This window comes from Dendrobates tinctorius, unplaced genomic scaffold (genome assembly GCF_039654945.1).
Source record: "Dendrobates tinctorius isolate UK_male_01 unplaced genomic scaffold, ASM3965494v1 ptg000005l, whole genome shotgun sequence".
Lineage (NCBI taxonomy): Eukaryota > Metazoa > Chordata > Amphibia > Anura > Dendrobatidae > Dendrobates > Dendrobates tinctorius.
This window is the reverse complement of record NW_027361673.1, coordinates 8,565,390-8,578,446: the sequence shown is the minus strand read 5'-3', so window position 1 is coordinate 8,578,446 and position 13,057 is coordinate 8,565,390. Positions and strand designations below refer to the sequence as shown.

The window sequence follows — 13,057 nt, the reverse complement described above, 5'->3', positions numbered from 1 at the left end:
AGTTTATTATTGTAGACATTGGGGCCTATGGAAGGACGGGAGACTCTAGAATCTTCAATACTTCCATTATGGGTCGGCAGCTACGCACCAACCAGTTGGATCTACCCCCACCACGGCAGCTACCAGGCTCAAATCAACAATCTGTCCCTTATGTCCTTGTGGCATTTCAATTAACGTGCCATGTAATGAGGCCATATCCCTGGCGCAACTTGGACCACCGGAGCAGGATATTTAACTTGCATCACATGCCCGGCGACTGGTGGAGCGTGCCTTTGTCATTCTTTGTGCCAAATGGTGTGTTCTCCAGTCAGCCATTCAGCTGAGTGAACAAAATGTCAATGAGGTCATCAAAGCATGTGTGGTCCTACATAATTTCACCAGGATTCATGATTGCTCTGCCTCTGATGGTGTGGTGCGTGTGATGGACAATGTGCGCAGGGTGAGTTCACATGTCAACCCTACCCATTGTCCACTCTCTGTTCTCAAAGTGCGTGACAGTTACACAAATTATTTTCTGTCACCTGAGGGGGAAACTTCATGGCAAGAGCATGCTGTTTCTAAGTTTTAATTGTTTCTTTTTTGCCTTTGTGAAACTATATATTACAACCCCTTATGTCTTTCTCTGTTACTAAATCACTGTGTAAGCATATGCCAGCATGTCGTGATGTAAGTGCATCATTGATAAACACACCAACAATTGAAAGTTTCAACTTTTTATGTAGTCTTATTTTTTTAAGGCCTTGTGAAACCATATTCTAGCCATATGGTATTTAGCAAAATGGCCATAATTGGCCTTTGAACAGAAAAAAATGTAGAAATGTTACATTCCAGCATTGACCACAAAAAAACAAACAAACTTATAAATTGTGGTATGTAGGGGGGAATGCGGCAGCCCAGCCTGTGTTGCCTGCTAGCTAGTTTGGCCAACTTGTCCCTTGGCCTGTGTGGGGGAATACTCTTGCCCATGATTGAGGTAGTGGGCCGGCTCATGGGATTGAGGTGGATGCTGGGCACTATGATATTGGAGACGACTCTCCTGTTGGGGCTGGTAGGGCAATGAGTCCAAACCACCAAAATGGCCATGTCGTCCCCAACCAGATTAGGACCAGCTTGCAACACTGGCTGGGAACAAGTGGCCTTATTGGTGTGCTGGTTATACCCTAACATTTGGGGATGATGCTGCCAATGTTGGGTAGGGGGGAAGGGGGTGAGGTGTAGGCCCATGTGTAAGAGGATCCTCAGACCCTGATTGAGCAAGCACTTGGGGGTGGGGGTTAAGACGCATGAGATTCCTGGGTGACAGCTGCCACCTCACCAGAAACTCAAAAACCTCATAAGGGGTATTGGGGGGTTGTGCTTGCGTCAATTAGGATCTGAATGGATCCTCGCACACGTAGCCGCACCTCATGGGGAAGGGAATGAAGATAATGGGCAAGGCTGCGTGAGTATGCCTCCTCGCCATCATCATTGGCAACTCCTGAAAGGTAATTAAGGGTGCGAGTGTCCACATTGGCCCTGGTATCAGTAGCAGGGATATGGCTCCTTCGTCTACCTTGCCGGGATGGCACAGCAGGCTGGGGAGAGCCCTCTAGGTGGGCTGCTGCTGTTGCCCTGTTCATCCTGGATGTCGGGTGGTGCTGCAGTTGATGGTCCTTGGAGTGGCTCTGTTCCTGGTGGTGGTGTTTCTGGTGGCGGGCCAGGTTCTAGGGCAGGCTCAGGTCGAGCAGGAGAAGTCACTTGGGCCTGGCTCCTCGGAGGGTCACAAGATGGGCCAGACACCTCAACCCCTCAGTCCACAGGATCGAGGATGGCCTCTGAATCAGACCCTGTCTCCCTTTCAGTGAGGTTAGACTGTGTTCTGTTATTAAATATAAAATGGAGAAAAAGGGAAATTTGGATCGGGCCCTATAAAGCATATGTGTCATGTGGTGTTTTTTGTATACTTACAGTCTGAGATCCATAATTGGAGCGAGGAAAGAGAGGCGGTCGAAATAAACATATTTCCGCTTTGTGGGGGCCGCAGAACCACTTCTTGCCCGCTGCTGGCGCTCACAGCGATACTGGTCGCGGATGCTGTGCCAGCGTCTCCTCACATCTTCGACTGCAATGTGACATAAAATAATGAAATATTTAAACTATTTCACAGCAAGTTTTGGAACTAGTATCAAAGTCATGTGGCCTACTAGGGTGTGAGTTCTACCCAGGGTGGCATATAGCATTGGTACCACCAGGCCAGATGCACAGGGTCACAGTAGCTCAGGGGGCAAGTGGCAACTCTTAAAATGGTTTGGCTAGGCATTATGAGGAGCTTGGGGACAGGGTCAAATTCTCTCCGGGTCAAACAGCGGGTCCCAAAATAATCTACAGGCCACAAGAGGCCAATATCACAAGCACAGGATGGGGGGCCTACTTGTAAAATCATTTTTTGATGGCAGGTAATTTGACATACGTAATTTATGGGCACTTACTCATGTGCTGCTGCACCTCACGTGGCCGATCACCAAAATCAGGGAACATTTGGCGACATATGCACCTCCATGCAGGCTCCTTTCTGGCTCGGTCTGCATAATGTGCATCCCGTTGGTCCCATAATTCCGCACAATTAGCATCTCCACATTAAGGTTCAGGTAGAGTGTCATGATGCTATACTCCGCGGAGGTGTACTTCCTGGATGTCTAAAGCGCTTTTTGAGCTAATTAGCATGTCTAAGCTTCCTGATAATTGCTTGGAGCATTTCTTGTTACCTGCCAAAGTTGTGCGTATTTCTCACAAGTAACATGTGTGGTCCGTGTGTAATGCGTTTTTTTTGCGTACCCATAGACTTGCATTGGCGTATTTCGGGCGGAATACGCTGACAATCGCAGCATGCGTCAATTGGCACGGACCGTAAAATATGCGCGAGAAATATGTGGCTGATGGGAGCTACCCCATAGAGAATCATTGGTCCGTGTACAATGCATGCTTTTTACGCCTCTCACTCGTCCATATTTCTCTCTAGTGTGACCCCGGCCTAAATGCAATGTTGGCTCACTTTATCCAGTAATGGGCTGGGCTGGCAAAGGCCCACCAAGAACATTAATTATTGGGTCCCACTGTCCAGCTACATGCAAAAATGACCTGATTCTAGTACACAAATTTACTTTTGCTTTTATGTATATTAACTTGGCTAGCTTGTTTGATGAATGATTAGATCATACCTTTTTCTGCAAACAGTGAATCAAGTGTAATAACAGTACTCATTAGCAATCCTTCACAGGAGCAGCCTACCGGAGGATTCTCCTGTTCCCCCGTGGGCCAGTCCAAGCCTGACTTTATCATAAGATAACCCAGTTAATGGAATCCACTCATGACCAGAATCAGATATCCCTGTAGTCTGTTAATGGGTCTCTTTAGACTAGGGGTGGGCAATTTTCCCGAGGGGCCACATGAGAGACCATGACTGTTGTGGAGGGCCGAACCAATAGCTTGAAATTAATTATACTCACTATAAATTTATTAATATTAATTGTATCACTTAATATTGAGCAGAATTAAGTAAGCTGACACCCCCTATGTACTGTATCTTTAGCCCCCCCAGCCCCTTATATACAGCATGAGCCTCACACAGCCTACTACAGTAAATATGCGGCTTGAACCCCACACAGCCTCCCCCATATGTGGCATGAGCCCCACACAGCCTCCCTATATACAGTATTAGCCCCACACAGCCTCCCCATGAACGGCATGAGTCCCACATTGCCTCCCCATGTACAACATGAGCTTCACACAGCCTCCCCATGTACAGCATGAGCCCCACAGCCTACTACAGTACATATGCGGCATGAGCCCCACACAGCCTCCCTCATATGTGGCATGAGCCCCACACAGCCTCCTTATAAACAGTATGAGCCCCACACAGCCTCCCCATGTATGGCATGAGCCCACACAGCCTCCCCATGTGCAGCATGAGCCCCACACAGCCTCCCCATGTACGGCATGAGCCCCACACAGCCTATCCATGTACGTATGGCATGAGCCCCACACAGCTTCCCCATGTACGGCATAAGTCCCACACAGCCTCCCCATGTATGGCATGAGCCCCACACAGCCTCCCCATGTTCAGCATAAGCTCCACACAGCCTCCCCATGTACAGCATGAGCCCCAGTTTCCCCATATACTGCATGAGGCCCCACACAGCCTCCTCATATATTGCATGAGTCCCACACAGCCTTTTTATTTACAGCATGAGCCCTACAGTATCTCCACATACTGAATGAGACACAATACAGCATTCCATATACTGCATGAGGCCCCCACAGCCTCCCCATATACTGATTAAGCCCCACTCAGCCTCTCCATATTTTGCAAGACAGTAAACAGCCTTCCAATAGCTTCCCCATCTGCAGTAAGTCACCTCCATAGGCTCCCCATGTGCTGCACATCTTCCCCATAGACTCCCCATGTGCTGCACGTCACCCCATAGAATCTCCATGTGCTGCACGTTACCCCCATAGAATCCCCATGTGCTGAACGTTACCCTCATAGAATCCCCATGTGCTGCATGTCACCCAATAGAATCCCCATGTGCTGTACGTCACCCTCATAGAATCCCCATGTGCTGTACGTCACCCCCATAGAATCACCATGTGCTGTCACCCCCATAGAATCACCATGTGCTATCAGCCTCATAGAATCCCCATGTTCACCCCCATAGAATCCCCATGTGCTGTCACCCCCATAAAATCCCCATGTTCACCCCCATAGAATTCCCATGTGCTGTCACTGTTAGGGCTGGTGGAATGCACCAAATAATATAAAGATGGTAATAAGGTGTGTCTGCAGCCCGGGGTCCACCGTGCAGAGATGTTAACTGCTGCTCAGTAATGGTGGACACTAAATGGCGGTATTGCACTGGACACACGTGGGTTAAACGCCACCCAGTATACAGTAGCGAGGGGCTCTGTTGCTTCACAGAGCCACGGTACCGCATAACACAGATGCCGTACCCTGTTAACTGTCACAGAGCACAGCTGAGTCAGTGCTAGTGTACGGTCACAAGAATCTGCCCTAAGAACATGGGGTAAGAGCCTCTCTCGACCCACTAGGCACACGGCGTCGCACCTGCGAGCGCCATTAATAGATGCTGGCTACTGTAGAGTGCAGACCAAGTATACAGTGGTGTACAGGCAAAGCCACTACTTGGAGCTGAAGCTAGGCCCTGACTCTGCCTCCTACCTGCACCATCAGCCTAGGCACTAACTGGCAAGGCTGATGAACACATGCGTACCAAGGGTAAGGGTTTCATAATGAGTCAGTCACCAGAGACATTTATACGTGCATACAACACTCACTCCACATAGTCTATACTAGCACACGGTCGTGCGATCCTTTTATAACCGCAGCCTTCCGGGACCTTGCTAATGGCCCAATCCAACCTGCTTGAGGATGTGAGCATGTGATCTCCGCCCACCAATGAATTGCCATCTCACGGACATGCTCAGATGGAGAAAAGCAGAACTTAGTCCCAGGAGCATCTGCTCGCCACTGACTAATGCTGGATGCTATAGCTGGGCCTGGGGCGGCAGCAGCAACCAGACACATAGCGTTAGCCTGAGCAAGATGCTGGAACTGAAGTCTCTACTGAGCAGGAACCTCTGCAGCTGCAGAAGAATGGGAGACCGCAGAGGCATGGCTTGAGCTTCCCCCTGTGCAGTAGTGGGAACTCGACAACTAAGTCAACTCCATAAAATCCCCATGTGCTGCCACCCACATAGAATCCTCTTTTTCACCCCCATAGCATCCCCATGTTCACCCCCATATTCATACACATGAAAAGAAAACAAAAAAGAACACCACATACTCACCTCGTCCCGCTCCCAGGAGTCCTGCTTCTGCCTCTGCTTCCAGAGCGCTGACTCTCTGGCAGTACACAGCTGACCCAATGACATGACGTCATCATGTCAGCTGTTTCACATGCTGATTGGTGGAGTAAGAGGACAGAGGCCCCTCCTCCACAGATGATGACAGCGGGCGGGAGACAGCGAGCGGGAGGGCATGGTGCGGCCTGTGGACCTCAGGTTTCCAGCCCCATGGCTGTCTCTGTCCGCGAGCTGGACTGAGAGAGCCAGAGGGCCGGATGTGGCCCACGGGCTGTACTTTGCCCAGGTCTGCTTTAGACCAATGTCATTTAAACTGTGAATTAATATCTGTTTGCCCCCAAGACATGACATCCAAAGGAATAATACTCCAGATCTAATTCTAGATTAGTTTATTATGTAAATGTATTTTACCTATATAGATAAATAAAACAGCCCTAAAAATGAATTAAAAACATAAACATCATGCCTCCTCATCTTTATTATTAATATTATTATTTATTCTTACAGCCCCATTTATTCCATGGCGCTTTACATGTGAAAACAAGTACAATAATCTTAAACAGTACAAGTCAGTGACTGGTACAGGAGATGAGAGAACCCAGGGTTTGCTCAGGATTTACCCATCTTGTCTTTGTCTAGGGCCCCCTTTAGAAGGATGAAACCATTAGTTGCCTGAGATACAGGAGCTGTTCTTGGATCATCATTGATTTTATTCTTGGATCAACATGGATTTTATAGCTATGCTTTATTTATCTGAAGAAGTAGAAGACATTGGACATAAATTAATCTTTGCTGTTTTATGTTATGGTTGGATGTTTGTTTGTCCTATATAATTTTCTCTTGAAGGATTATTACCCTGGATGTTTTTCATTGAGCATGGGTGGATGCTGATTTATGGTGGTTTGAAAGGTGACGCCTACCTCAAGAGACTCCTGAATGGTCTATAATAATGTCTGATTCTGGACGTGAATGGATTCCATTAGCGGAGTAATTTTATGTTACAGGAGTCTGACATTGCATTTATCATTTTAAACATGTAAAGCAGTTTAATCCGGGCCGTGACAAGGTATTTTGATGCCCTAGTCAGAGGAAACTGATGTTCACAAAAAAAATGAGCAATAGTAAAAAAAAAGTGATGTACTTTAGGGGTGAAACTAAACAGGGAGTGTGTTTTCACAGTTATATATAGAAGTATTCATATTTTTGCAGACCATTTACACAATACAAGGGATAAATAGCGATATTCATCCCTGTCGTCCAATATTTTATATGTCAGAACCAAGGATAGTCATGGAAACTAATATAACTTAACTATAATGGGGGACATTTAGTTTCAATTAAAGTGTTCAGATTTGATGGCTACCCTAATGGAAATTAAACAAACCTCATTTCAGATACAAGGATATGGATATGTAACTGAATCCTTTTAAGTTCGGACGATATATATTTTTCCAGTATGTCCTTAACAATGGTATGCAGATGCTGAGAATTGTTATCGGTCTTTATCAGACTGTGGACCATACAGAAACCACAGTACTGATGAGACATTGTCAGTATCAACATGTAAACATTTACATCCAGGTACTTTAAAGGTGACCTATTCTCTGATTAAGTCTTTCATTTCTTTTTATCTCCATCTTGTCCAGATGCCTTAATAACTTTTCACATCTGCAACTCGTCTGTTGTTCTGCAGCACATTCCAACATGGTGCCCTGCCCTTAAAAAATAACAGTGTTATTAAAATGCTCTCTGCATAAAAATATTAAAAATATCTGTCCATGCTGTGCCCTAAATAAGCCTCTAATAGTATATAGCCTCCACACTATTCACCTTAATGAGCTACACTGACCATACTGTCTGTCAATATTAGCTATAACCACTACACTGTAGCACCCCAGAGTCCGGTTGCCACGGTGACATTGCCTTCCTCTTTGGGGTGATGTCATGCCTGGAAGCAGAGGGGTCTCCATGCCAGGTAATGCACAGTATGCATCCAGTTCCTGCTCTAGTCCAGAGGGGGAGCCCTAGACTTGAATTTGGGGGTGCTGTTCTCTCTGGTCGACAGGAGGAGTCAGTTAAGGCTGTTTGGGAGTTGGTCGATGGAGAGGGAAGGGACAGGAGCGGAGTCAAGGGCTCTGGAAAATTGAAGCTACGTGGACCTGAACTTGGAGCAGAGGGCTGACAAAAAGGACTCCAGAGTCCTTGACTGGGTGGGTGCTGTACACCCCGACAGCCGAATCTTGAGGGCACGGTACTGCAAGCTCCCTGGCCACACCGAACACCCGGAGGCACCGAGCAGACCAAGAGCCCGGGGCTGACAGTGAAAAGGCAGTGCCCGTGATAGGCTCATACTGCCTGCCAAACAGGTTAAAACCAAAACGCAGGAGAGGGCCACAAGTTAGCTACAGGCAGTAGGGACCAAAAAAGAGAGCACAGCAGGAAGGTCTCGAACCTAACCTGGCAGGGTGAACCCCCTGAATGCCTCCAGGCTAGCCATACTCCTTATGTCATCTGTAACTGGTACCCCGGATTACATTTTCATCTACCAAGAAGTAAAAGGTAAAGAAAACTGCATTTCTCTGTGTCCCTTACTTATTCTCTGCACCCCAATGTTCACCACCGCCTGAACAGCCAAAAATATTTGCCCTGGGGCCCCTGTTTACCCGTGGGGAAGCTGTACCATCTTTGCTGCATCACCATCGGCCCCAGTGGACCCGAATTGCAGCGTCGGCCACCCATTGCCGAACACCACGGATGGCATCATGACTCAATACCAAATGACTATCCCCCATTTTATAACATGGCCAGAGCCACGGAAATGGATCACGGCCCTGTGAACACCCCAAAGAACTGTCCGGTCTGATTCCAAGTACCCCCCAGCCTTTGGGGGGCGTGTCAACACCATCCGCCATAATGAACCATGACCTATACCATGTTGATTCCTCTATAGTTTTCACTTACATTCCCTATATATCCACACTGTGCCTATTTTCAAACTATGCCTTCAGACTATCCACCATGTTGTCCTTTCCAAATTGTATCTCCCCTTACAATGTTCCCATATACGGAATGATGATGATCACAACCATTCATACAGTATGATATCCACAAGAACCCCTCGATATACAGTATGATGTCCCCCACAGCCCCAATACACAGTATGATGTCCCTCAAAACTCCCTATACAGTATGGTTCCCCTCCATAGCCACCTATACAATGATCGCCCCACATATAGTATGATGTCTCTACAGTTCAGATAGAATGTCCCCCATAGCTTACAATATAATGTCCGCCACAGCTTCTAACATAATGTTCCCCACAGTTTTTGATATAATATAATCTGACAGATGCAAGTACAATTGAGTGCAGTGAGGGAGTGACTGACGATGTGCAGAACTGAAACAGGTGAGCGCTGTCAGAGACTGACATTGGTCCCCTGTGTGCCACAAAATGGCCGTCGGTGTGCTGAATGTCTGTAGCCTGAGCAAGATGCTGGCAGGCTTCTGGCATTCAGTCATGGCAGGAAGCAAGAGGTAGCACCCTAGCAAGGTACCTACCCTGCCTACCCGGCATCCCAGCCCTGAGTATAATTGGCAGTACGACTACAGGGAGAATATAGGATATATTTCACTGAAACTGCTCAGTTGCATCGGGTACCACAAAGTGTATATGCTCATGTCATTTGTCACTTTATTACTAAATAACATTGGTGATGATACTAATTTATATAATGGTAAAATATGACTTGAATTTGAAAAATGTTTTACAGTTCATAACTTATCTAAGAGCTAGATGATTAGCTTTGTCATTGTGTAATCATTGGGAACCCTACTGCTCACCAATAAGGGGAATGTGATTCCAAGGTTCCTCCTTATGGATGATACTGACCTTAGGGGAGAGATTATGTAGCGGGGGGTTGAGTTGCTTGTGTGACATTGCATGATACAAATTTATGGGTGAAATGTATTCAATTAGAAGAGTGATATTAACTTTACTTAAAAGGAATAGATTTTAGAGAAAGAGATTCTATATATTGAAGATATTTTTTGACTTGTATATTCCTTTATAGTCAAGCATTAGTGTTGAAAATAACCTGGTTACTCTTTGTTGATAGGTTATAAGGGGACCATTTGTGGCGAGATGTGCTTTGCAGTCCCAAGGCACCAAGTTACGGTACCCCTGAATGTGTGTATGTAATAAAGGGGGTTGCTGACTACTCAAAGACAAGTTTTGCTTTGATTTGTTACATATGAATAGCTCTCTAGTTCTTATTATTTGAGATTTCAAAAAATTTACAAGTGTCACAGTTGAATTCTTTATCTGTTATTCTGCCACTTCGTAGCCTTGATCACTGACACGGGAAATCCTTTGCCTTATGCAGGGATTGCATAGAGACAGGCTCGTAAATCTGTGCTGTGTCTATCATGTTTCTTTCTCTTCCTACTTTCTCTCCTAAACAATTTGTTTCTCCCCTCATGGCATATGGTTGGTATGGCAATTCACAGTCGACCTAGACAACAAGCGTATGTAGATTTATAGCTTCGCAGTGCTACGTCCTGATTAAAGCTTTTGTTCTCTTGCCTTTTGCATGCACACAATTACATCTATGAATTTTTTGATATTGCCTAGCAACTAATTGTGGTCACTAGGAATTTTTGGTATAAACCACAAAAACATATATATACGATATATATATATATAGTGCTGTGCAAATTAGTTGGGACAAAGCATTTTTTCACTGACTGGTAACCAACTTATGATTTTACTTAAAAAAAATGCTTTGTCCCAATTAATTTGCACAGCTCTCTCTCTCTCTCTCTCTCTCTCTATATATATATATATATATATATATATATGTATATTCACAGCTCTGGCAAAAATTAAGAGACCACCACATCAAAACCCTGTCATGGGCAGCCCATTCTCCAGACCTGAACCCCAATGAAAACCTCTGGAATCCAATCAAAAGGATGATGGGTAGTCACAAGCCATCAAACAAAGAAGAAATGCTTAAATTTTTGCACCAGAAGCAGTGTGAAAGACTGGAGACAAGCATGTCAAGACACATGAAAGATGTTATTAAAAATCATGGTTATTCAACAAAATATTGATTTCTGAACTCTTCCTGAGTTAAAACATTAGTATTGTTGTTTCTAAATGATTATGAACTTGTTTTCTTTGCATTATTTGAGGTCTGAAAGCACTGCAGTCTTTTTTTAATTTTGACCATTTCTCCTTTTCAGAAAAAAAAAGTTTATTGCTTGAAAATTCGGAGACATGTTGTCAGAAGTTTGTAGACTAAGATAACAATTTACATTTTACTCAAAACTATACCTATAAAGAGAAAAATCAGACAAACTGAACATTTGAAAGTGGTCTCTAAATTTTTGCCAGACCTGTATATATATATATATATATATATATATATATATATATATATATATATATTTGAATATTTAAAAAAGCAACTATTTTTATTACCGCATTCATATTCATATCAGTACATATATTGATTAAGCTCTAACTAAATTTCTATGTTGTAATTTACATAACAATAAGTCATATCTTTAACATGTCTTTAGTTTAAACAATAACCATTATTTTATTGCATTCTCAATGGCATGAAATCGTACAACCTTACCAAGGCTCTCATTGTGACCACTCTTATGTATTGCTGCAGGCTCAATATTAACACCATTTGAGCTTATGCCTTGCAATATTTGATTGCACATACTTATAAATTCACAATAGATTTATATACACATACTGTATGTATATTGTAGTCAATTGAATTTCCATTTTTTACATATGTTTTATGTTGTTTTTGTATCACTTATGCTTTGTTATAGATTTTAGTAAGTCAAGCCAATTAGTGCACTGGCGTGTTCACCAGATAGACAGCATAAAAGAAGTTACCTCACAAGACTAGGCATCGTGATTATGGGTGCACAGACACCTGAAATGCGTTGATGCCACATGTTATGTAGCATTGTTTCACTGATTCTGTTTGTCTTCCAAATATTTCATGTGAATAAAAGAATCACAGAGTGTGGAGCTGCAGTTTCCTCATGGTTGCTGGCTACCTCTATCCTTGCCACAAGTGGTATGATGGTAGAGGGACCTTGAAAATATGCGACAAATCTGGGAGATCAGATTCCAACTGAAAAAAAGTTAAAAACATCTTTACTGGAATTCCTTAAATAGAACTGTAACAAATAATAGCAGGCAATATATTTTCAAGACAAACCTTCTGTGTCATATGGAGGCTCTCTTCTTATATGTTGCACACCAGGCATTTCAATGTTATTGTATATTGGAGTCACTTTAAAATATCTCATGCACTGGTGTTTGTATTCACTATCCACTGCTGCAATGGATGCCAAGTGTCCCCACTTGGTCAGAATATGAATTCTCTAAACCTCCAGAACTGGCTAAAATGGTGCCTTCTTGTAGCCCACTCCTTCAAGCTGTCTACTGGAATTGCACCTCCCTGAGCTCTATTTGCTATCGTTCATAATCACTGTTGGTGACAAATTCAAACTTACTACTCTTCTTCAATCTCTGCACTCCGGTCATGTAATAAATCAGTTGCTGCAGAAATTGCTCCTGAACTTGCTTGTCATGATCCATTTTTGGATCCGTGTCAGAGTTTGGACTCTCTTATATAAACCTTTTTTCTTTCATGCCATCTAGAGTTAATGTCAGTTTTTGCCCCCGGTGGCCACTGATGTTACTACAACAATAGTCTGCTGAAGGGTTTTCTCCCCAGTGGCCGCTGGTGTTATTGCATTGTGATTAATCATCTATGCAGGTGGGTGACTTCTACTTCCCTTTATAAGGCCACCTGCTGCTGCAGATCACTGTTGGTAATACTGGTCATTTGCTAACCAACCTTGGTGAAGACTGGACCTACCTGGTGCAGAGGGGGGTTCAGCTTATCTGGAGCAGTGGTGATGCTGCTGGATGCTGATCGGGTGCCTTTCTCTGCTGCTTGGAGCATTGGCAGTAGACAAAGCTAAGTTTTGGTTTTTAGTTGGTTTAACCCCATGGTGTCTGTTTTATCTTTTCCTTTTGTGTTATTGGTGCAGTTCACTTTATTCCCTGTCTCACCTCCTGGGGAGGGGGCTGTGGGTTTAGTTCAGGGCTAAACAGGAGATAGGGACAAATTGGAGACTTGGGCCTCACTACCATCAACTG

General features: G+C 44.4%; 1 protein-coding gene across 3 annotated transcripts in view; it reads left to right on the top strand.

The window, feature by feature from the left end:
* Positions 1-13,057, top strand: part of ZNF385D (zinc finger protein 385D) — a 615,949-nt gene that overhangs the window by 54,844 nt on the left and 548,048 nt on the right. The window lies entirely within an intron of this gene.